This window comes from Ptychodera flava, chromosome 14 (genome assembly GCF_041260155.1).
Source record: "Ptychodera flava strain L36383 chromosome 14, AS_Pfla_20210202, whole genome shotgun sequence".
Lineage (NCBI taxonomy): Eukaryota > Metazoa > Hemichordata > Enteropneusta > Ptychoderidae > Ptychodera > Ptychodera flava.
Window position 1 is genome coordinate 40869615 of NC_091941.1, and position 27841 is coordinate 40897455.

At 36.7% G+C, this 27841-nt stretch overlaps 1 long non-coding RNA gene across 1 annotated transcript in view; it reads left to right on the plus strand.

The window, feature by feature from the left end:
• Positions 1 to 10586: 10586 nt before the first annotated feature.
• Positions 10587 to 27841, plus strand: part of LOC139150516 (uncharacterized) — a 30349-nt gene continuing 13094 nt past the window's right edge. The window contains exon 1 of the long non-coding RNA XR_011556236.1: positions 10587 to 10654. This is a non-coding gene — a long non-coding RNA (uncharacterized lncRNA). The remainder of the gene's footprint in view (positions 10655 to 27841) is intronic.

Below are 27841 nucleotides of genomic sequence, written 5' to 3' on the forward strand. Positions count from 1 at the left end.
TAAAGAATAATAAAATACGATTCATATCAATTTTCAAACACGCTTAATATAGCAAGGCTCTCGAACATGAATGAAAGCAACCGCTTAAACTGTGAACAATCAGTATTTCTATCCATTGGATGTATGGTGTTGGTTGGTCGCACATCTAAAAACATCGCTCTATCCAGCACAACGTTTTGTAGATTCTATGCACTTTTTGTCTTTTTAATATTTTCTCGTCATATTTGTAGTTTAGCATTGCACGATCCAAATAACGGATACATTTTCCAGAAACAACACCGAAATGAAAGCTTTCTCTCAGTGTCACTGCATGCAACAATTATAAAAGTGATGTGTAATTTCCGACAAATATTTCATCAACTGAAAAAGTATAGCCTATGTTTTCCTTTAGAGTAAGTACATAAGCCATGTATGTAAAGTAACGCAGAGTAACTTGTGGTAATGTAGTGCAGTGAGTAAAAATAGTACGAAGGCGACTCGACTGATTATGTAAAATAGAGACGGAAAGTATATGACGCTCTGCGACCTGACATAATTTGTCTTGAGGACGCAGGATATCTTGCCTATATCTTTAAGCTTATAGTAACTAGTCTAGGTGTAAAAGTTTATTTTCCGTGAGCTGAATCTATACATTTTGTTGAAATAAGATTTTGTGGTATTTAAGCTCCACCTACCATTTCCATTCTCCCTTAGATTTCGTAATCTTCAAGGTGATTATGAATTCTATTGGTAACAATGCCAACGGTATGATTATAATCCAGTAGATTGGATCATCTTTTACATCGGTTAATCTCCACACACAAACAAATCCATGGATGAAGTACAATAATCTCGCAAAGAATCCCTTCAGGATGACAAGAATGGCCATCCTGTAGCACAGAGTAACGTCCGGGTGATCATTGGTATATAGTCGAGCGACTTTCGTGTTCAGAGCAGCAAAGCTGGGTCATATGATCCGTGACCTGCCTGTTTTGCTTGGTCACGACATGCAGCAAAGACAATAACACGACACAATAGCCAAACACAATAGAGGTTTGTATCACATTACAGGTAATGTCGTGATCGTGAATACAAAGGAGGCGTTTGTACAAACCAGGAGACTTAGGCCTACAGATTAGGCATGATTTTATGGCATCTGAAAACTTTGCACGTGTAATTCAAAGATTTCTCATATTTGGTCTAAAATGATCTCTGCCGTGTAGCATAATTTGAATTCCCTTGTTTGAAAGCAATATAATTAGTCATGGTAGTCAATGCCGCTCATGCCAGGGTTCATATCTTTTACTGTAAGAAAACATAACAGTTCAAAGTTACCATGTGTATTTCCACGAGAAGTTCGACAAGATACAAAAGTGTACTTGAAGTACTGTTCTATGATGTTTTTCTCTGTTAAGACTTACGCAAATAATGTACAGTATGATTACGAAGCGAGATTTATACACGTCACTGATATGTAACTGGACAAAGCACAATCCTCAGCTGTGGTATTTCCTATGAACAATTGATCACCGGTCTACAGTGCTCACCATTACATACCAGAGTTCAGTGCTTTCGTCGGTTGAACACCAGATACAATATTGCCCTACCAAAGTTAAAAAAAGAAAACAGTGTGGCATGGTCAAGGTACCATGCAGCCAATAACACTGTTCTACTGTGATATTTGACACAAATGATATCAAAACTAGGAAATGATTCTTTCACGTTGTAAATAGAGAACATAATTATCAATCATAAGGAGGTACTACTTTGAAAATTTCTCAACTGATAAATTTTCAGTGCATCGAAGTCTTTTCATCGTTGCATAATTTCGGTGTTCTTAGTGTCATCTTCTCATTAGAAGAAAATCATGAAAATCAATATGGCGTTGTGTAGTGCAATGGACATAGGATGTCATTAACTAAAATGACAGTATACCGACATCCTCGGGCACATGCTACACTCAAAACTATCTGAATCATTAGTTTGAGAACTGAGAAACATTTTTGAAAATGATTAATCACAAATTTCTAAATACTTCCAGTAAATTTGATGGAAATAGCACCCTCATACATGCAAATATGAAAGCTGATGGACAAGCATTTTGAGAGAAACTCTACTGCAACCAGTCTTTCGCTCTACTGACCATGCTTGAACCTTAGTCCCTCCATGGACTTAGCTTGAACAAAAGATTAGAGAAAAATTTGATAAAATTGTTACTATCACAATCTATACAAATGGAAATGAGGTTATAATTAATGACTTTTGCACCATCACAGCGGTCAAGCACTCATTACGACAATAACCTGAAAGGTTCTACCACCATTGAAAATGATATCTTTATCTGCGGAGCTTAAATCGTAGTAACGAGGTCGTCTACGAGGGAACTTACATGTAAATTGCAATCACAATCGGGCTTTGAACCTTGAAACGGATATGGGTTTAGGGGAGTTTCACCCGTCTGACTGCCTCCCCACTTCGTGTGAATAAAGCCGAATGCCGACCTTCATCGAAATGACAAATGTGCAGATACTTTTAATGGAGGATCATACTTAAGATTTATACTATTGTGTAAGTAGTGTGTTTTCATGAGAAGAAATCCCTGTCTTTACAAGAGACGTTACGCCTCAATAACTTAACAATATAAAAACCGTTGTCATAGTGACCAAAAGCTTCGTGATATACCAAAGGTCTCCTTTACAAACCCGATCATGCCATGTATCACTTCACCAGTGTATGCGATATCCTAGGAAATTTTAGGACTGCAGCAGAAAATTCGGCAGAACAAAAAAATTGAAGATACTAGAAACAAAAGACGGTTGGATTTGTGAAACGTAAACAACTGTACGTTTGCTTTTGAAAGTGTTTATTTACGGATGATTTAAATGTATAGGGGCAGTAAGTCAAGTAGAACAAGCCTTACGGCTACTTTAAGGTGTAATTTCCGATCAGATGTCATGCTGCACGTGTGAAAATGCACAGCGCCAAGATAATGTATCAATCGGATAGAATTCGGGACGTTGCATTATTGTTCATCGCAAAATGCTTTACACTGTTACATGTATAACGTTATTCGAGAATGCAATTTTATCCATTGAGTTCTCCGTCGTAAAGGCGAAGTTTGAACATTTGGATGATGAACGACTTACTGCATTGGCCATTCAAATCATGGAAATACAGGGTTGACTCAGTATGTGACTCGTAAAAGAAAATGAGTAGACCCGTGTTGATATGGAGCTATTTATGTGCGATCAGGCAACAAGCAAATTCTTGTCCATCACAAAGTTTAAGGAGGTTACTCATTTTAATCAGATTACAGCCATATGACAGGGATATGCGGAGGGATTTTGCCCAGATACATCACGTCTATCATTCCTAATTGCGAGGAAAAATGCAAATTAAAGGAGTATTTTCAGTGAAGCAGCAGTTCTAACTAAGCCATTGAGATAGTGTAAACACTTTATTTACGGTGGCGGCGCGCTGCACATAGCACAACGTGCTTTGCTCACAATCACTTGTTTTCGCAAAGATTCATTCAGTTTTTTTATTTATCAACCCAAGATCAAAGTATTGGTTGATTCACCTTTCAGTATGACACCTAGTCGTAAGTTCAGTGAGAACAAGTGTAAAGTTATGCAACTCTATGCAAAGCACCCATTTCCTGGCTTCCTGTTTCTTACGTCTTCAACGTTTCCAAGAAAAGAATTCTCCCACTCCGGCTGAGTCAAATTTTGTGAAATGTTTACTTTATATTCTCCATTTGCTACTTAACAAAGCGACAGTTTTGTTTAGCAATACAGTAACTACATTTTGAATAAGAGTTATTTTAATTCGCTAATCATGATTTTAATCAGTTTTGAATGTCAGTCTTTCAACCCCCCATTTAAAACTGAGAATAGATAGGCCTAATGCAAACAAGACAGTTCTTGTTCTTCATTAACTCTGAGAATAGATAGGCCTAATGCAAACAAGACAGTTCTCTTTCTTCATTAACTCTAGTTTCAAATGAAATATTAGGTTTCATAAAGTAATATCAAGTTTTTAACGTAAATTAGCTTTTATCATCACCAAAATTCAAAATTGAGGTTCTCGACCTTAAATATGTACAGCTTCATCCTGTGAGTAAACTATTGCTACCATGCTAAATTTTACATTCTCTGCTTTTAGAAAATATAAAATATGTTGGTTATGTGCAACGCTACCTTAACACACGATAATAATTCACAGGGGAAATAAAAAGGGTTATACAAAAATGAAACCAAAATATGGAGTATAACTTAAACGAGAAAATACAGCCCGAAAATTGTGATGCAAGACAATCAAACGAAAGAGGAGTTGGGAAACTATAAGTGTTTTTGTCTTATCTGTAGACTAATTTTCAAAAAATGGCAATATGAATTATTGTACTGTCGTTTGTCTGTGATGAGGTACATTTGATATTCAAATCAAACACATTAAACTTTGTAATTGTCAATTTTACCTTACTTAATAGCGTTTGCCTTTCAGAACCTTAAAAAGGACATTCCAATGGAAAATGTTTATCATCTTCTAAAATTGCTTTTTTACACTGTACACAAGTTTTGTCGTCTCCCTGTTTCAATTCTCACTTTAAGTACTCTAATCGCAGCTGACTTACTATGCTGCGTAAGTCAGCATTTGTGATTGTTAAATATCTTTCGTGGATAAAATTTGTTTCAAATCTTCCGTAAGTTCTAAGTTTATTTGTATTCTTTGGGTCAGATCTGACGTCATTGGGTCAGATCTGACGTCACGTGTAAATCATCATATCAGTGCTTTACAAATGAATTACTGATTACAATGTTAATAATATTCAAACACGACAATGGTAACTGAGATTGTATATCAAGTGAGTAATTTTCACCTGACGATTTTATCAGGAATTCAATGTTACAAACCAATGGTATTTCTGTATGTAGACTATCAGAGAAATTTACAATGTGATTGTAATATCTTAGCAGTTGCTTGTTAATGAAGGTGTTGAACAGGTAACAACACAATTGGCCATCGATTTCCCATTTTTGACGAGGACTTTGGGACTCCCAGGATGAAATGGCTGAAACTTACACGCACATCCTCAATCTGTTACTTCAAATGACTTTCATTCCCCAGAACTACTCAACCGTCAGCATTGTTCTGATCAGTTTGCCGGATAGAGATAACATTAACGGTACATTTGAATTAGAATGTATTTCTAACTTGCCAACCAAGGAAAACAAGTCTCTTAATCATTTCAGTTTTAAGTTTGTCAGAGCTTCTTAAAATTTACCATTTGGGCGGAAAATAATTCCCAAATAATTACATCTATTTGTTTCATTGATTTTTCTTCTTAAATGAAAAAATAAGTTATCATTAAGAAATTTCTTTGATCTATTGAAAACCGTTACTTTTGATTTATCCGTATTAACTGTAAAGCGCAATTTCTGTCTGCGTAACATTCTTACTTATCAAGACTTTTTGAAGACCGCTTTTTGACGTAGCTTGTACATACTACATGAATGTATGTGAAATAAAGACAGGCAGAAGGCACAGCCACGGTTGCTACCAACGTAAGGAACACTAGATCCGAAGATATTCTCGCTCATTTGAAAACCGTCATCCAAGATTCTAAAATGTGTTAACGACAGTATAATCACAATGCTGCCTAGCTATCATCGTCGACTTCCATGCCTTCATCACAGAGCGAATACGAAACACATTGCAGAGCGAATACGACACACATCGCAGAGCGAATACGGAACACATTGCAAATTGCCTCAGCCACCGGTCAAGTGAAACATATTTTTTCCTAGAGCAGGTGTAGCCAACAGACACTCAGGGAACGCTGTCACCTCATGGCCAATCAACACAACTATAATCTTTATCTGTATTCATTCCGACTGTGCCCTTATTGTTTGTTTATTAATGCAAAAACACAAAAAGTACACGTATCTGTCACTTTTTCTTTCTCTCTTCCCTACTCTCTCTCTCTCTCTCTCTCTCTCTCTCTCTCTCTCTCTCTCTCTCTCTCTCAAATGAATTATCAACAGTCAATCCCCTTATAATAGTCCAGTCAAAATAAGGTTAGACCCACCACAAATTGCAACAGATTTTTTTTCTTCAGAATGCATTTCAGAGAGGTACCCAGAACAACATATTAAAAGTTTACTCGAATCCACCTTGGAAAATATGACTAATTTGCATAATTCAAATATGGCGGCCAACCATCCGACAAAATAACATAATTGGCCATATATAACATGTTAAACAAGCTATTTCAGTGATTTTAAAGTTAAAAGTGTATTTCTTTGGCATGGACAAATAATTTTCGAGATGCAATGATTTGCATAGGTAATTTGTTAATTTGCATAAATCCAATATGGTGGCCAACATTCCTACAAAGGACATTGTCGGTCATATACCACACATTAAACAAGCTATTTCAGTGATTTTAAACTTTTAATATTTTCTTTGGTATGAAGAAACACTTTTAGTGATTCAAGTTTTACAAAGAACCTTTGATAATTTGCATAAATTAAATATGGCTGCCATATTAATGCCCCATGGCTTAATAGCTTCTAATATAAATAAGGGTTTGGTATAGTGTTTAGCACTAGGAAACTATCAAGAAGAAACTGTTAAGTCCTTCGACATTCATTTTTAGCTCATATTTGGTATTGATATAAATACCAAAAAGAGCTTATATGGTGAGTCTATGGCGTCTGTATGTCTGTCTGTATGTATGTAGGTATGTAGATGCGGATGTATGTCCGTCACACGCAAAGGCTCCCATACCTCCATAGCTACCATCTTAGTATTTGGTGTACAGGTAGATGCAGGGGTTGATATTGACGTTGTTTCAGTGTCAAAAATATGCAAATGAGGTCAGAAAAAGGGGAAATCCTGCAAATGTGCAGGAGTGGTGGCAATAACTGAAACAGCGCACACATCTGAGTAAGAGGTTTTTGACCTTTAACCTATTTGTATGCAGGGTACCTATTATGTGCGGGAGTGGTGGCAGTAACTGAAACAGCTTATTATTTATTTCCTATGATTGTTTATGAACTGTGACATATTAACAGACCTGCTCAAACCATGGATGTCTATTTTTGTACATCCATGGTTGAAACATTCTCTGCTATGCATGTTGCTAAAGTTGACCTCCAGTACCTAAAGTTTCAGACGTTATTTACTTTTGTCATTCTTGTTTTTCTGGTTTAAATATTTCTTGTTGTTTTTCTGGTTGTGCAGAAATCATTGTCATAACATCAACGTAGAATTTTCCTGCACTGAACAGATAGAAACAACACTTATTGTTGATCTTTGGTATGTACCTATTCTGATCAAATTTGAGCGACACCGTATAATTGCGGTATTTTTAAAATTTTAATTTTTCTATATATGACGACTGTTAATGATTGTTAGTCTTCTGAATAATATATTGTCTTTTTGAATATAACACTGGATTCATCTGTGTACGGCATTTTCGTAATTTGTATGGGTGTTTAACACTGTACAGTGTCAAAACATGTAATCTGTAATGTTTACTGTTAAAAAAAGACGTGTTCAAAATCTTTAGTTTTTAATTTAGACTGAACCCCCTTCTTATGGATGGGTGCATCTTTATAAGATCCCCTAGATGACAGGCAAGAAGTCATCACACATAACAGCAAAACTACAATAAACACAACAAAAAAGCTAACAGAAAAAATGATATGACCAAAATAAAAAATGCCATAATACACACAAATTGAAACTTAGCACTATTGCAAACAATGTCAGATTCATAAAAACTTTATGGACACACAGACTCAAAAAAATCTGAAAAATGCATGCTTTAGCAAAGGCTTACAATTAATCCAAAAACAGAATCCAACTATTACACAATACAAACAAGTACATCTTGAGTCATTTTTCCAAGTGTCATTTTTCCAGATGTACATGCTTGTATCGTGTAACAGTTGGATTCTGTTGGGCTGATGAGTTGTTTGAATTAATTTTAAGCCTTTCCTAAGCATGCAATTTTCAATTTTTTGTGAGTTTATGGTTGATCAAGTTTTTAAGAGTCTGACATTTTTTGCATCAGAATTTTATTGCAAAACAAAATAGTTGTTTTGTTATTTAGCATTTAAAAAACAATGTGAAAATTTCAGAAAATTTGACCCAGCCAGACTAGAGTTATACTCTTTGCAAATCTTGAAAAGGGAAGCAGAAAATGGGGTGATTTGCATAAATTTGCATAAATTACCCCTTCTATAGCATGCAACTTACGACTGCTTGCCAAGCTAAAAGGTGAGCCTAACCAATTTTTAATCTTGGGTTAACAAATTAATCAAATTGGATGAATATTTGCAAAAAAAATTATTTTGAGCAAAATACGCTGCATTGGGTGCAGTGCCCTCTTAAAAGTTTTTTCATGATATTCCGGTTGCTAAAATCTCTACAGAACCTTATTTATATAAGAAGCTATTTGGTCATTAATTTGGCAGCCATATTTAATTTCTGAAACTTATCAAAGTGTCTTTTAAAAACATTGAACCGCAAAAGGTGTTTCTTCATGCTCAAGAAATAAATTTAAACTTCAAAATGGCTGAAATAGATTGTTCAATACATGATATATGACAGAAAATGACTTTTGCAGGTATATTGGCCGCCCTATTGGATTTATGCAAATTAACAAAGTGCCAAAGCAAATCATTGCACCTCAAAAATCATTTGTCCATGCCAAAGAAATATACTTTTAACTTTGAAATCACAGAAATAGCTTGTTTAACCCTTTGACTGCTGTAATTATTTACACAAAAATTTTAATGCAATATTTTACCAATTTCTGTGAACTTTTCTGTACGTTTTTCATAATTTTTGACCAAATGGATATCATTTTCCAGCAGCTACATTTTTTAATCAAAATTTTGGCAGAAAGCAGAAAAATTGACTGTGATACATTTTATATAGTTGACAATAATAGACTTTGGCGCCAAAGGGTAAATACGTGGTATATGACAGAAAATGTCTTTTGTATGTATGTTGGCAACCCTATTGGATTTATGCACATTAACGAAATACCTAAGTATGCAAATCATAGTATCTCGAAAATTGTTTGTCTATGCCAAAGAAATATACTTTTAACTTTGAAATCACAGAAATAGCTTGTTTAACCCTTTGACTGCTGTAATTTTTACACAAAATTTTTTATGCAATATTTTACCAATTTCTGCGAACTTTTCTGTACGTTTTTTCATAATTTTTGACCAAATTGATATTATTTTTCATCAGCTACATTTTTTTATCAAAATTTTGGCAAAAGGCAGAAAAAATGACCGTGGTAAATTTTTATAAAGTTGACAAAAATAGACCTTGGCGCCCAAAGGGTTAATACATGGTATATGACAGAAAATGTCTTTTGTAGGTATGTTGGCCACCATATTGGATTTATGCAAATCAACAAATTACCTATGCAAATCATTGCATCTCGAAAATCATTTGTCTATGCCAAAGAAATATACTTTTAACTTTAAAATTACTGAAAGAGCTTGTTTAATATGTGGTATATGACCGAAAATGTCTTTTGTAGGAATGTTGGCCGCCATATTGGAATTATGCAAATTAATGAAGTGCCTAAATGAAACATTATACCTCCAAAATGATTCCCTGAGCCAAATAACTAGCGTCAGACTTTGAAATCACTGAAATAGCTTGTTTAATATGTGATATATGGCCAATTATGCTATTTTGTCGGATGGCTGGCAGCCATATTTGATTTATGCAAATTAGTCATATTTCCCCAAAATGGATTCGAGTAAACTTTTAATATGTTGTTCTGGGTACCTCACTAAAATGCATTTTAAAGAAAAAAATTCTGTTGCAATTTGTGGTGGGTTAGGTGCCAAAATCTCGTAGATTGACTGGACTATAAAAGAATGTCCGAGTCTGCTCAAGCTGTACTTCGCATGTCATGAAATTATCAGTAATTATTACAAAAGCGATAATTATGAGCTGTGCTTTCATCCAAAATTTCAGATGTTTTCGCGATGCAATAGAGATATATTTGACCGTAAGGTAAAAGAGAATAATCTTTTCTTCTACGACACGTGTACATACAATGTGATCTCCGTATGTTTCAACAATAAATCTGCGGCAGTAATGGGTGATTCAAACTTCGCCACATAGCTGTCGTTTCGCATTTTGTCAAAAGGAGCAATATTGATTTGAGAAAAATATGGTTGATGTACATGTGATAAACAGAATATGTCATTCTGTAAGTGTTCGGTATTCAAAAAGCCTATGTTTCTGTCTCACTGAAATCGATAGAGAGGCACAACAGATTTGAAGTATTTGGTCGGCCATTGTACATCATGCCTATTTCAAGGCCTAGAAAATTTGCCGGTTGTATTTTAGGCGTCGGATGGAAATGGGTCAGCCGAACTATGCAGGTGAAAAGTCAAACCAATGTAGAGAATGGGCCTGGTTGTGTTTTCACGATGTGCAATATTTATTTCTGTAGTTTGCTTTTCTTGACATTTATTATTTGGACACGGTCATAAACATGCAAAGGATTGACCTCTGTACAGAGTACAACAAATAGAATTGTCTCCAAATATTTGATCAGACGGTATATAAATACCAGTAGCTGTATTTTACAGCCACAGTTTGGTAGCTCAAGACCGAAAACAGCAGATAGGTGAGTTTTGAATTCACATCTAATTGGTAAAGAGTAATTCTATGCTCTGAGAGATGTTATATATATATATATATATATATATATATATATATATATATATATATATATATATATATATATATATATATATATATATATATATATATATATATATATATATATATATATATATATATATATATATATATATATATATATATATATATGCGTTGGACAGTGACTTCTCTGTCGACCATCATGGCACACTGCCCTGTGTCTGATATCATAGCTCCTTGAATTTCGTAGTTTTTTCTCAGACTGAACTGAATTTCACAGAAAACTACACAAAAACTACACAGTCTACAGGCTTTCAGTAACACTTCAAATCTTGATAGGGAAGTGCAGCACAATAGAATGTTCTTCAGAATATAGCTACGTAACACATTTCAGTGACAAAAATGTCTTCAGCAGTAAATTCAAATAGTGGGGTTGGTGTAGGCGATAAGAGGACTGTTATATTTTTCAGACGTATTGAATATTAAGACCCTATCATTCAATTTGCTGTAGTTTAAACGAAAATTTTACATTATGATCTGTTTTTCCTAATTTTCCTGAAACTCGTAATTCAACAAAATGCAGCACCACATTTCTGATCGCTATTTCTGGTATCCCTTGCAATTTGAAGTTCATTCAAGAAGATGAAAAATAAAGTAGAAATACAAGAGTTACTCCACAACACTGATGATTTAATGAAAAAACGACAGTCAGGTTCCGAGATGCAGTAGTAATGCACAGTATTTGGTAAAAGAGATTAGAACCAGTATATTGATATTCAGGTTTTGCATATTGAAAAAGGGCGCTCCTTTCAATGACTAAGCAGTCACGTGCTTTCTATGAATCAAGTTGCTTCCAAACCAAGAATACATAATTTTGTAGAATATTCAACCATTAAGAATTTATACCATTTCAATAATTGATATTTTGAACATTTTCAACATTTATACATATCATTGATACAAAACAGTTATCCAAGAACAAATGGACGAAACCATACTTCCAGCCGATCTAAACCATCCCGGTGGAATCAATGTAAACGCCCCGAGCATAGCTGCCGTCAAACATCGACAAGAGAAAAAAACTCTACCACAAGTAATACGAGAGAAATTTATACTCTAAGCTCATTTAAGGCTCCATGAAAAGTAATTGAACTTTTTAATCTAACTATTCTCTGGTGGTTAATAAGCTAAGAACCCCCGTAAATTATACATTTTCTGAAAGTCTAGATATAGGGTAACATTTTGGTAACCACGGTGTCACCATTATTTACATAACTATCACGTGAAAGGTAATATGCATAACCTTTCAAAAATCGGTTTCCCTATGATTCTTCTAACGTTATGCAGCTGATTCTCTTTAGATCTTCATATTAGGACAGAACGTTCAATCCGAAGGAAACATTTACTCTTGCCTCAAGAAAAAGCCTGATTGACCGCCAGAGATATCGTGATCATTTAATGTAGACTAACAGGCCGGCTGAAGGGGACGGTGTCGTACTTGGATCGTATGACGACATAGAAAATAAGCGGGATTTGAAGTTTTTTAACCAGGTAGAAATACTGTAAAATCTGAATTGTTTAAGTAAATACATTTCAGATTTTTACCAATAATGAACAACTGTCCTCCACAGAAATGTTACTTAACACGAGAAATGTCATAAATTGATTTCGTGTCATTCTTAACGAAGTTGTCTGTAACAGGGATGTTGGTTTTAAATTCGTGGTATTTTCAAAGTTCAATGCTAGAGTGCTGCCCTGCTCATTGAGAGTGTACTTGCATGGGATAAGTATTATAGTGTTTTAACTATTTCATGTTTCAGCGCGCCAAGTCGTAGCAACATTATCAAATAATATCTAGTGCGCCCTCTGAGCGAAATGTTTGGAATTTAGCCTGTCTCTGACACCTTACCTTATACCTATCCACATTGCAAGTTTTCACCTTGAGGGAACACGATAAAAAGCAGCATCCACAAACTTGGAAATAAATCAAATGTTGAATTTGTTATAAAACGATTTGATATGTTTGAATCCTGAAAGGTGGTAAAAATTGCAGAGCGTCAAAATGACAGTACAAGACTTTCTTGAAATGATACATGTTGATGGCTCACGCTCAGTACGTCGGGTACACACAGAGCTACCGCCCTTTTCAAGTAACCTCCCAGGTTGGCATATCTTCATAAGTATGTACATGTATCCACCATGTTTCCACACAAATCCCTCGGACACCACAATTAAAGATGAATACCTGAGCATTTTATCAGACTTTTCAGTATTATTCTGTGAAAGAAAGACTAGTGAAAACATCCATCGGCGTTTTGTACAGAATCTATTTCATGCGGATGTTTATTATTAAAATAATCCATATTTCGAGCCTTAGCTCCAAAGTTATGCGCCCAAGGCTGTTTTTTACTTTTGCCGGGCGTCCTGGAGAAATAGATGAACTTTAATACGCTTTGCCCCAACATTGAATAGTAGGTGGTGTGAATGAATAAGTAATAATTTAGCAAAAACTAAGTAAGTCATTAATTATCGTACACTTTAAGAGACAAAGTCTGCCAATCAGCTGCTATATCGAGTGTCACGTGACTTCAGGTGACATATCAGACGTGGAGGGAATTCAAGCTTCGATCAATTGAAAGTTCACATTATGGTTTTTACCGTGACGGTTTTGTTTACTATATCAGTAACGAGTAAGCACATACGGAATGCGACAGAATGCAAACTTCGTTTAAATCTTTAGTCACACATTCCTTTTGGGGCGCGAGCCTATAACTTTGCACATTTAAACTCTATCAAAGGAGTGTGTTCCCACGCTCGAATAGTTTTAAATTTGATTTTGATTTTGATTTTAAATGTAAGATAGATCAGTACTGGTGATTATTAATCATTATTACTGATAGTTGGACAGAGACTTGCACAGCAATGACTGGTCTAGTTCCTTCTTGTACAAAATATTATATTTAAACATAATTTTAATATAACACAACATTCTTTGGATGATTTGGGATTTAGGAGAGGTAATCAAGCGAAGGTCAATGAACGTTCTCTGAAACAAAGACCTTCGTAACGCCCATTGATTACAAAGCCCCGTAATAGAACCTCCATGTAAATTCCATTCATCATTCTAATAATATTACCAATAAGAATCACAACTTTATAACAAATGTGTATGGCAGAGGCATCATTATACCTGGAAAGCTTGCATCATGTGTCTTTTCCAGTCCAGATGAGGTCATATAAATGAAGTGCCGCATGTGATGTCATAGATTGAAAGCATATAAATTCAATAGTTAACGACGGCGAATGGAATAGACTACAGTAAATCGTATAAGTTACGGGATGACCTTTGTTCGGATGTGAAATATATCAAAAGTTCTTATCTAGATTCTGCAATAAATGTTATGGATCAATGACCTAAATGTCATGGATCAATGACCTTTATGTCGAGTTCTAAAAGGTCATGTTATTTATGCATCGCTTCTGTGATACCATTTACGATTATGATTACATTTATTATAACATCGAGAGCGTTGATTGTTGGTAATCGAGTTAGTTAATTTTGAAGAGCACGCATCGTCTTCCATTGCTGTTTGGCATTCGATTTGTCTGTAAACTGAATAGTTCCTTTCCTGTTCTGAGGACCTGTTTTCACTATGATCACTACAAATCATAATACATTCCTGTTTCCAGTATCTCTTTGATCAAAACATTCAAATATTCAAGTCAAGTTTCTGTAATTTTATACATAGAACCACAAGGATTACTTCAATGAAATTCAAACCCGTTCAGATGATACGATCACAAAACTATCAATATTGTCCGAAGTCTCAAATATATCTTTATCCGTTTAAAATGATACTCCATCATCTACTGAATTGTTGGCAAGGGTAGCTAGTTTGACAGTAATTACTTGTCAGTTGCTGGACTTATCTTCCTATTGAGTCTGATTCACGTATTTTGTTGGTCATGAGAAATTATTTCATAGAAATAGAAAACATAAACAGTGATGTAATTTTGTGAGTTTTGAGTCAGACTTTTGTTCAAAAATATACTGAACATCTTTATGATTGATCTTACTTTGATTACTTTGATATAATCAATTATAAGGGAATGAGATGATTAAGTTGTTGTCATTTTGTTAGGAAATGATTTCATTATTTCATCAGGAATGAATTCTTCGCTGTTGTAATTTCAGTAAAACACATCTCAACTTGAGACTCGGAACGCGGCAAAAAAATTAAAAAATCTGATGCATTTATTGAAATGAGAGAACAGAACAAGAACCAAAGTGGACTGATGTGTTACTGTTTAATTGATGGTATGTCAAATGGCACCTGCAAATTCAAGAAACAATTTGGCCAGAATATCAGGAACTGGTTGTACTAAAAATCTTGCTTTTTAGTTTAAGTGGTTGGAAGTTCTTTCATGTCGTGACAACATTATCTCAAAAGTAGCGAGCCCAGAGCCCGACTTTAAAATGTTATTATAGGAAGAAGAGAGTCAACCGTGGTAAAGGGGTCACCTACACCTTGAACAAATTTAACAGCCATTGTTTTAAAATAAATGTCATTACGTTATTCGACTTACAGCTGATATACACCCTGTATGTTCAACATTCACCAAACATGTATAATCTTTTTAATGTAGACACCAGGCTTTCAATAGACAGACTTTGATTTAAAAACTTACAACCGAGAAAGCTGTGCTTCTTCAAACCGATCGATAGGATGTATTGACAGAACTGTTGTGTTAACAACATGAAGCAGACAGCTATTGACAAAGGCTTTACACGGTCGACAATTTTAATAAGAATACCGTCAACGGCTACTTTGAAAATATCTTACCAAAGAAGATTATCCTCAAGATTTTGATCATAGCTCTTCATGCAGCTTGCGGGAAAACAAAGGATTAATCAGAAAAAAAACTGGAATATGGACTCGGAATCTGTCATACTTCCCATAATTGTGAGATGTAATGTTTTTCCACACAAGGGCTCGGACACTTTACACCATGGAGGTTCATGAATAATAGCATGGCCCTTATTCGTTGATATCTACTTTCAACTACAGGAATAGTCTATCGAAAGGATATGAATTTCACCCAGCATGTTAATATACACCATGGCGCATGGCACGGCAGACATTAAAATACCGAATCCACTTGCCATTGACCACATCCTAAAAGTTGCATGAGATGGAGTATCTATATCTACGCAATTATTAACAATCACCATCAGCCAAGTTAAAGTGCCATACAGTAAAAATCAAGTTAGTATTCGAAACGCTAGGACCACTTCTCATTCCCAAAAGTATTGATTTTGTGCAAATCTTACAGGTAGCAAGTCGCCCTCTGCGCTTGCCTCTACAGGCCAGCATTGTCCAAAATGAACACAATTACACATATATACAATGCGTCAATTTAATGCATAGAAAATTAAATGAACACACTCATTCTTATAAAAGCGCTTGCAAACAAAATTGATCGTACATTGCGAGTATATAGTAACGAGAATGAACACACATTATTTGGTGGCAAAAGAGATGTTAAAATATCCTTTGACAGAAACAATTCAAGTGTTCTTATGTGTACGTATTCGTAACGTATATCAGAGTTTTTTCTCCTACACGCGCTTCAGGAAACGTCTTGCCACCTTGTCGACACCTTCCTTGGTCAGTGTTAAGACCATTTCGTCTCCGTTGACTACACGCGTTTCTACCACTTGGCCTGGTTGGACTCCCTTGATGGTCAGTTTGTTACCCTCTATGCTTGCAACAGCTTGTCTCTCCTTGCCAATTGCATGGAACGATTCTGTGAAAGGTTCACCCGGCTTGAATCGCTGTGTTATTGTGTTGCCCTTTGGTCCAGTGATATTGATGACATAGTAGTCCCCATCTCTAGAGCATTCCAGCGTGGTTTGTGCCTGTGCTGCGTTCTGGGCTCGTTCTTGAGGTGCCCCTGCTGCCAGCATGAATTCCGTGACGTTTTCGCTCCTTACAAAGCTCCACTTGCCTAAATAAGCCATGACTACGTTGTATTGATATAGCAGACAACGGAGATAATCTCTGGTCGTGATGTGATGGAAGTGATGCTAGTGATTCGGCACTTTTGCATTTGTTTTATAATTTTTGCATGCAAATTTAGACTAAACCATGTTAATGAACGGTTGATTTTAAGAAATTTGAGGAAAATCGTGATGTCCCAGATGAGACGGAGAAAACAGATCTGCTATCATCTTGTGTTGTGAAAAATAGATATTTATTTTACATCAAAACATCAATGAATATTTTATATAAATAGATTAATTCTGGCTGTCAAACTTTTTCAAGCATACCTTTGATCAAATAAGTTTCTCCTGGGTGACGTCACAACCGTTGCACCTCGGATAGGTTCATAAATTTGTTTGCTCAGGGAATTCTCCTAGTGGGACAAAGTTGAAATTATGAACTGTATTATTGTCCGCAGAGGATATGAACCTTGTCAAACCGTAGTTACATATGCTTTCCCATCAATACTCTCTTGCTAAGCAACTTCGTATTAATTAAGAATTTCTAAAATAGCTGTAAATGTCCATAAAACACCTTACAATGTTAAATTTTCGCAGTAAACTTGTGCTTTTATTAGTTGAGCATTTATTTGAGAGTTGAGCTCAAAATGGACCCGGCGTGAAAAGTTCCCAATGGACGGGTAATCGCATTTTAGTGATACAGTTTCAAGGTGAAGTTCCCCCGCTATATTCCCAATTCAAAATCCCCCCGTGTTACACTAGTTCAGTTATAAATGATCCTCTTGCATACGACAGTCTCACATCAACATAATCGCTCAACTACTATATCAATAGGGGTAACAATGCAATGTTTTCTGCTCATACAAAGATGTAAAAACATCTAGCTGACCAAATATTTCCTTGTTTCTCATTCTTTAATTGTAAGCATGAGTTTGAAATTGGTTTTGAATTTCGTGGAGAAAATAATGCGAAAATTCATGGCTTTGTTCCTAATTATGATATTTTAACAAATGATCATCGTAGCCACGTTCTTTCATCTCTCCCGGACACATCCATCGGGTATTTAGAAATAAATACAATGGCAATTGCCACTTGAAATGTACATTGCAGTGAGACACCGTTGATATAGTTATGAGAGACTTGACACACTTGATGTGTTGATATCAAACAAATCGAGTTATGGTAATATCGAAATTGTTGCAGTTATTTGTTCTCAACAGTGGTACGTACTGATGTTTCCATGACAGCCCAGCCAATCATGTTTTGACAGACGACCTGCCAGTATATAGGCAAAAGGAAAAATATTCTTGGAGTCGAGAAATCTACATGAATCGTTAGAGTTATACGTCGGGTAAATAAGGTCAGCATGCTCTTTTTGACTGACACCTAGGTGTACTGTGTCGAAGTTCGATTTAAGGCTAGACACTCTAGTATCAGTCCACTATCTCCGCAATGAATGAAAACATATTGCTTTGTCATGATGGAACGATCAATATGTACTTTGCCTAAACATAAGTCCTAGTTGACCTTTGCCGGTAGTACCCATGTTCTCAAATGGGGGGGGGGGGCAGTGTTGGTTAGCGTCTGTAGCTGCCTTTGGCAGTGTATCCGTCTACTCTTGACAACACCATCGAAATGCCGAATTAGTGAAATTTAAGATCGATGAGGTCTTATTTTTATTTGATATGTCATAAGTATTTATAAAAATTTACATAGTTACTGATTTCTGAAAAAAAAAACCAGTTGAAACGTTGAAGTGCATCATCTGTCGTGATGTCGCAATTCGATAGTACGTTGCCAGGTCACATAAGTCAGCAATGCCATGAAATTATGCCAGCTTTCTATTTTAAGTGCAGTACATATACGATTAATTGCACGACACATTATTATATATAAGCCACGAAAAAAACCCAGTAGGGCACAATATTCTGAGGCGAAGTACAACGAGGTAAAAGACTGAACCTACGACCCGTTGTAAACTACCAGAGGGGTAATATACCTAAACGTTTTTCTTATCCACTTTTTAGAAGTGAAATAATCGCGCAGTTGCAAAATATCGGTGAAACTTTGATGACAATGATCGAGTTTCTTAAATCTAAACACTGTACGTAAGAGACGAACCCGGCTTTATGTTGTACTAACACGAATTACAGAGATGTGTCAGAAATCAGAACAAATGTACTGGTCAAATCAGTGAATGGCCAATATTTATGGTTGTAAACTTTGTAAAACATTGACAAACCTCCTTTATTAGACGCTATGGATATTAATCTTTAATCCAGCACAGCCATTGCTTATAAAATGCTACTCAAAACCAAAACTAATAAGAATCAGAACTTTACAAGTTTAAGTCTACTTAAAATATTCAATGTATTCAGAACAAAAATGTATCAAACAAATCACTTGATTTTCTTCGGCAGGATGATTTTCAGAAAAGCTACTCGATAAGAGCTAGGATAGTATAAAGCTGAGTCAATAATTTGCAAATTAATTCAATTCAGTCTTAAACGTTCTGTGGAGAATAATTCAGAAACATTTCTAGTACATCGAACTGTATTGTATAGCTTAGGAAAAGCCCCACGGATACCTTTGCGTTGCAAGTGACAGGATTGCGTTTGTGTTGCTATAAACAATTTAGTTTCATGTGTTAAATTGTTCTCATCATCAGGATAAAGTAAACAAAATATGACAGAACGAGTATCATATAGAGACTGTCAAGTGGATAAAATACCGTTTGGTTAGCCGATCGGAAATGCCAAATCTTTAGCATGCAAGCTTTACAAACCTTTGTGATAGTGTATAGATCCAGAAACTATGCACCTCAAAAGTGAGAGATGGAGATGGATCGGAAGGCTCACATACATGTAGATTATAATCAATGATGAAATTTGACAAAATGTTCATGTTTGTATTAAGGACTTTGTTTTCACGGCACATCGAAAATATGATTTGGCCGAGTCGTGTCCTTGAAAAGTGGGTAAGAAATAAGATAGATTTTCCTACAATCCAATGCTTCTTGCTTATCGTGAGAAAAACAATTTCCTGAAGACGATTTGGAAGCATACTATTTTTGTCCCGTTCATGGAGGTATCAGCAACCCCTGTGGTCTTATTTGTCGGCTGAAACCTTAGTGTTGTGGATCGATTGCGAGGAAAACCAATTCTCATATATATAGTTTATTTAAAGAATTCTTGGTTCTCGGCTACTAACTGGAGGTTGCTTTGCAGAAAATTATATTCTTACTGCATCGTCACAGAATGCGAGAAATTCCCGGGTTTCGCATTCTCGTTTTTCTTGTAAATGCAGCTCTTGTGATGGTATTGTTGCCTCGATACCAGAAGAGGAAGGGAAATTCGCTCAAATCAAGTGACCAAAATAACGTTCAGATTAAAACACGGAGGACATAAAGATTCAGACAGAAGACCATGATGTTCTAACAATGAAGTAGGATTCAGGAGCCAAAACGAGGCTACATCAGAGTGCACATCCTGACATTTGGTTTCAACAATATCAAATTGAAATCTCGTACCTGTGGACAACCTTCGACCGTGCATTATTACCGAAAAGAGTTTTACATTATTAAACCAAAAAACTAACATCCCACTGGTAAATTGCCGGTGTATTTTAATCTCTCCCTCCAAGAATTGAAGAAATGTAAAGGAATAATATACATGGATTTCATGTTGATAGGGGAATAGTATTCTTAGCTACAACATGAAGGCTACCAACATCAGTGATGATGATGATGATGATGATGATGATGATGATGATGTAAGATCAATCTTTCTATTGTTGGACGATGTGATTGGAGGGAAATCGAAGTCACATGCAAGGATCTGACAACGAAGGAAGTCCACATTGCTGGCCATGAACACGCTATATTGGTCTGTGGATCTGTCGCTGGTCTTTGTCGTATGTTCAAGACAGAGAAAATCGAATAAAGCTGGGAGCGTTCAGTTAAAATGGCCAGGGGTGGACGGGCAAAATCCATGGATGCGTCACCTGAAATTGGAAAACCTTTAAGTGGGGGGTCATATTTTTTCAAACAGTACAGGGAGGGTGTCACTCGATTTTCAGAAAATTCACCCTGTCAAAAAGACTTGTTTCAGTGTAACAATTACATTCCACAAAATAAAGGAGATTCTCAGTATGTCTTCATTCTCTGAAGTCAGTATAATGATGGTAGGAATACAACAACATGTGTTCTCTGTACATGTCTTGTTAACTTCTTGCCTTGGCAACTCTATTCAGTCTTGTCTTACAACAGCTTCTACCAGGGGAGTGGCAATGGCAGATTCTTGGCATGCTGAGGCTAAAATAACGTTCAAGCTATGAGACATGATAGCATATACCTTTCACTTTGACTTATATATTATAAAATTTCAATAGAGCCGTGTTGATCTTGACTAAATCTTTTGAACATTGTTGACGTGTGCTACCCTCAACAATATTCACATAATATATTATAGAAATTGAAATACAAAACATATGATACTTGAGACAACTTGAGTTATTTCCCAACAACTTGAATTAATTCTCCTCCATGATTGATCTATATCAAAGTAAGATTTAACTAGATTAGTATACGAAGTACACGATATTTATTTCAAGTTTCAATAGTAACAGCCCTCTAATAAAATTTGGCAAGTGTTTACCTAGGAGACATACCTTCGCCTATGCATTTGGGCAAATGACGAAAAATATTCATATACTTGACACAAATTATTTTTACTCCACGATGGATCTGCATCAAAGAAAGATCTGTTTAGGATAAGATATTCATTGCACTATATTTAACTTTGGAAATTTTTCTCAGGTTTTTGTTGCATGTGTCGGCAAAAATTTCTAGGTGTCCTTCCCATAGCGTATTGAAATACCCAGTACACAGCTTGTTGAAATTGACAGTATATCTGTGTCCTGTTTTCGTACTGTTGACATTGGCAGTATATCTGTGTCCTGTTTTCGCACTGTTGAAATTGACAGTATATCTGTGTCCTGTTTTCGTACTGTTGACATTGGCAGTATATCTGTGTCCTGTTTTCGCACTGTTGAAATTGACAGTATATCTGTGTCCTTTTTTCGTACTGTTGAAATTGGCAGTATATCTGTGTCCTGTTTTCGTACTGTTGACATTGGCAGTATATCTGTGTCCTGTTTTCGCACTGTTGAAATTGACAGTATATCTGTGTCCTGTTTTCGCACTGTTGAAATTGGCAGTATATATGTGTCCTGTTTTCGTACTGTTGACATTGACAGTATATCTGTGTCCTGTTTTCGTACTGTTGACATTGGCAGTATATCTGTGTCCTGTTTTCGTACTGTTGACATTGGCAGTATATCTGTGTCCTGTTTTCGTACTGTTGACATTGACAGTATATCTGTGTCCTGTTTTCGTACTGTTGATAATCAAACTCAGCTCCAGACTTCCAACAATAATAATTAATACACATGACACACTGAGAAGCTGCATGAAACATATGGAATATTAAAAATGCAATGGGAAGTAAATCAAGATACTGCAGTTGATACATGGAACAAAAATTCTGGAAAAAACTTTTAAAAGGTTAAAGTTACTGTAGCTTTTACACAAAGTGCAAAATATTGAAAAATTTGATCATCTCCTGGGGGTCATCAAATGTATTTTGAAAAGGCGGGGTTCTATTATTTTAACGGAGGTGCAAGAAGAATTTGCCGACTCATCCCTGGCTCTAATAATTGAACGCTCACTAGCGTACAGTGTGGTTCTCAGAGATACGTCAGTGTAGGTAAAAGAGAGAAACCATTTTGTTCGACATACTGAAGTTGTTGGAATATTAAAGGCTTGCCCTTCTCATAGCTCACCTGACGACGCTGATTTAGGCAGTTTTGAATGTTGTGTATGGACACTTTTAGAGTAGAAAACCAAAAACTACACGTGAGAGGAAAACTAACAAACCATTTACTGGAAATCGCTGCAATTCAAAACAATAAAACCACCTAAACTTGAGTATCGGGTCCGTATGAATAAATTCAACTTCGCATTTTCTACAATGAACAGCGGAGCAACACTTCAACCATTTTAACAATAAATACACAACAAAGAATGTGTTTTTCCCAATACAATTTATTTTTTTGTGACTTTTTTATTTAAATGACAACAACACACATATTTAGTATCAATCGAAAACAATTTCTTTTCAAGTTCCCCCTTTAAGTTTACAAAAGTAAACACTGTGCAGCAGTGGATTACGCGTGTTCGCCGGGCCCAAGCCCGGCAGCTACAGCCACTTGGTTAGGCTAGCCGAACTCTACAGTAATATGTAGGCCTACATTAATATCATGTACCGTGATTGTTGCACTAAATAATCATGTCGTATAGGTATTCTACATATTAAATGCAATTATTATCCCAGATATTTGCCAAGCGCTTGGGATATGAATGAGTTAGTGGAAATATACAAACAGAAACCTGAGTATACATGGATGTGTACTGGTATTCCGTTCATTAATTTACAAGTTTTTAACAAATGCATTACTGCCAACCTTTTAAACCCCAAACAGTTAACTACTTCAGGAAAAGGTAAAAAGGGGGTCCCTTAAAAAAATCCGTTTAACAATTTTCAAAAGTACAAATGTTTTATAAAACTGTTACAACAAATGTTTTTGATAGCTTGGTATCTGAAAACCAAGTTCAAACTCCAAGCAATCAGAAAAGCATACAGAATATTTTTTTGACAGTCTGAAAAGCTACGCTATCCTAAATTCAACACAGCTAATTTTGTCACAAATTACAAGTTGAACTATCTCAATGTGAACATCTGTAGCAACCCGAAAAGTGAACTTCAAAAGAACAATCTAAACTGTTTTTAGAAAGATTTTAAGATTACCAATTAAAATTAGAGACAAAAAAATCTATGAAATGACAGATAGATAGAGGTAACGTTTTTCAAGATCTGTGTACATTAAATAATAAAGAAGTGTGAGGGTCTGTTTTAGGAAGGCCTGACAGTATGGTGCACCCACACACCATAGGCCTGACAGTATGATGCACCCACACACTATAGTCCTGACAGTATGATGCACCCACACACTATAGGCCTGGGAGTATGATGCACCCACACGCTATAGTCCTGACAGTATGATGCACCCTCACACTATAGTCCTGAGAGTATGATGCATCTACACACTATATTCCTGACAGTATGATGCACCCACACACTATAGTCCTGACAGTATGATGCATCTACACACTATAGTCCTGACAGTATGATGCACCCACACACTATAGTCCTGACAGTATGATGCACCCACACACTATAGTCCTGACAGTATGATGCACCCACACACTATAGTCCTGACAGTATGATGCACCCACACACTATAGTCCTGACAGTATGATGCACCCACACACTATAGGCCTGACAGTATGATGCACCCACACACTATAGTCCTGACAGTATGATGCACCCACACACTATAGTCCCGACAGTATGATGCATCTACACACTATATTCCTGACAGTATGATGCACCTACACACTATAGTCCTGACAGTATGATGCATCTACACACTATAGTCCTGACAGTATGATGCACCCCCACACTATAGTCCTGACAGTATGATGCATCTACACACTATAGTCCTGACAGTATGATGCACCAACACACTATAGTCCTGACAGTATGATGCACACACACACTATAGGCCTGACAGTATGATGCACCCACACACTATAGTCCTGACAGTATGATGTACCCATGCACCCTCACACTATAGTCCTGACAGTATAATGCACCCACACACTATAGTCCTGACAGTATGATGCACCCACACACTATAGTCCTGACAGTATGATGCACCCACACACTATAGTCCTGACAGTATGATGCACCCACACAATATAGTCCTGACAGTATGATGCACCTACACAATACATTCCTGACAGTATTATGTACCCACACATTAGTCCTGACAATATGATGAACCCACACAATATAGTCCTGACAATATGATGCACCCACACAATATAGTCCTGACAGTTTGATGCATTTACACTCTATAGTCCTGACAGTATGATGCACCCACACACTACAGTCCTGACAGTTGGATGCATTTACACACTATAGGCCTGACAGTATGATGCACCCACACACTATAGTCCTGACAGTATGATGACACACACACACACTATAGTCCTGACAGTATGATGCACCCACACACTATAGTCCTGACAGTGTGATGCACCTACACACTATAGTCCTGACAGTATGATGCACCCACAAACTATAGTCCTGATAGTCCTGACAATATGATGCACCCGCACACTATAGTCCTGACAGTATGATGCATCTACACACTATAGTTCTGACAGTATGATGCACCTACACACTATAGTCCTGACAGTATGATGCACCCACAAACTATAGTCCTGACAGTATGATGCACCCACACACTATAGTCCTGACAGTATGATGCATCTACACACTATAGTCCTGACAGTATGATGCACCCACAAACAATAGTCCTGACAATATGATGCATCTACACACTATAGTCTGACAGTATGATGCACCTACACACTATAGTCCTGACAGTATGATGCACCCACACACTATAGTCCTGACAGTATGATGCACCCACAAACTATAGTCCTGATAGTCCTGACAATTAATATGATGCACCCACACAATATAGTTCTGACAGTATGATGCACCTACACACTATTGTCCTGACAGTATGATGCACCCACACACTATAATTCTGACAGTATGATGCATCTACACACTATAGTCCTGACAGTATGATGCACCCACAAACTATTGTCCTGACAGTATGATGCACCCACACACTATAATTCTGACAGTATGATGCATCTACACACTATAGTCCTGACAGTATAATGCACCCACACACTATAGTCCTGACAGTATGATGCATCCACACACTATAGTCCTGACAGTATGATGCACCCACACAGTATAGTCCTTACAGTATGATGCACCCACACAATATAGTCCTGACAGTATGATGCACCTACACAATACATTCCTGACAGTATTATGTACCCACCATAGTCCTGACAATATGATGAACCCACACAATATAGTCCTGACAATATGATGCACCCACACAATATAGTCCTGACAGTTTGATGCATTTACACTCTATAGTCCTGACAGTATGATGCACCCACACACTACAGTCCTGACAGTTGGATGCATTTACACACTATAGGCCTGACAGTATGATGCACCCACACACTATAGTCCTGACAATATGATGCACACACACACACACTATAGTCCTGACAGTATGATGCACCCACACACTATAGTCCTGACAGTGTGATGCACCTACACACTATAGTCCTGACAGTATGATGCACCCACAAACTATAGTCCTGATAGTCCTGACAATATGATGCACCCACACACTATAGTCCTGACAGTATGATGCATCTACACACTATAGTTCTGACAGTATGATGCACCTACACACTATAGTCCTGACAGTATGATGCACCCACAAACTATAGTCCTGATAGTCCTGACAATATGATGCACCCACACGATATAGTTCTGACAGTATGATGCATCTACACACTATTGTCCTGACAGTATGATGCACCCACACACTATAATTCTGACAGTTTGATGCATCTACACACCATAGTCCTGACAGTATGATGCACCCACAAACTATAGTCCTGACAATATGATGCATCTACACACTATAATCCTGACAGTATGATGCACCTACACTTTATAGTCCTGACAGTATGATGCACCCACACACTATAGTCCTGACAGTTGGATGCATTTACACACTATAGGCCTGACAGTATGATGCACCCACACACTATAGTCCTGACAATATGATGCACCCACACACTATAGTCCTGACAAGATGATGCACACACACACACACACTATAGTCCTGACAGTATGATTCACCCACACACTATAGTTCTGACAGTATGATGCACCCACACACTATTGTCCTGACAGTATGATGCACCCACACACTATAGTCCTAACAGTATGATGCATCTACACACTATAGTCCTGACAGTATGATGCACCCACAAACAATAGTCCTGACAATATGATGCATCTACACACTATAGTTCTGACAGTATGATGCACCTACACACTATAGTCCTGACAGTATGATGCACCCACACACTATAGTCCTGACAGTATGATGCACCCACAAACTATAGTCCTGATAGTCCTGACAATTAATATGATGCACCCACACAATATAGTTCTGACAGTATGATGCACCTACACACTATTGTCCTGACAGTATGATGCACCCACACACTATAATTCTGACAGTATGATGCATCTACACACTATAGTCCTGACAGTATGATGCACCCACAAACTATAGTCCTGACAATATGATGCACACACTATAGTCCTGACAGTATGATGCACCTACACACGTCGTTCTGACAGTATGATGCACCCACACACTATAGTCCTGACAGTATGATGCATCTACACACTATAGTCCTGACAGTATGATGCACCCACAAAATATAGTCCCGACAATATGATGCACCCACACACTATAGTCCTGACAGTATGATGCACCCACACACTACAGTCCTGACAGTATTATGCACCCACACACTATAGTCCTGACAGTATGACGCACCCACACACTATAGTCCTGACAGTATGATGCACCCACACACTATAATCCTGACAGTATTATGTACCCACACACTATATACCTGACAGTATGATGTACCCACACACTATAGTCCTGACAGTATGATGCATCTACACACTATAGGCCTGACAGTATGATGCACCGACACACTATAGTCCTGACAGTATATATGTACCCACACACTATATACCTGACAGTATGATGTACCCACACACTATAGTCCTGACAGTATGATGCACCCACAAACTATAGTCCTGACAGTAGGATGCACCCACACACCATAGTCCTGACAGTAATAATTATAATAATATTTTTATTGCTTGCTTGTAAATATAGGATTTACATCACATTTGTGGCAATAAAAGTGTGATACAAAAATAAGTTAAAATTTTCTTCAATAAAGATAAAGTATTACAGTATAATAATAGTAGCTAATAATAAGTATAACTAGGTATTTCTTTGTTTATATAAAGTAAAAATATAATC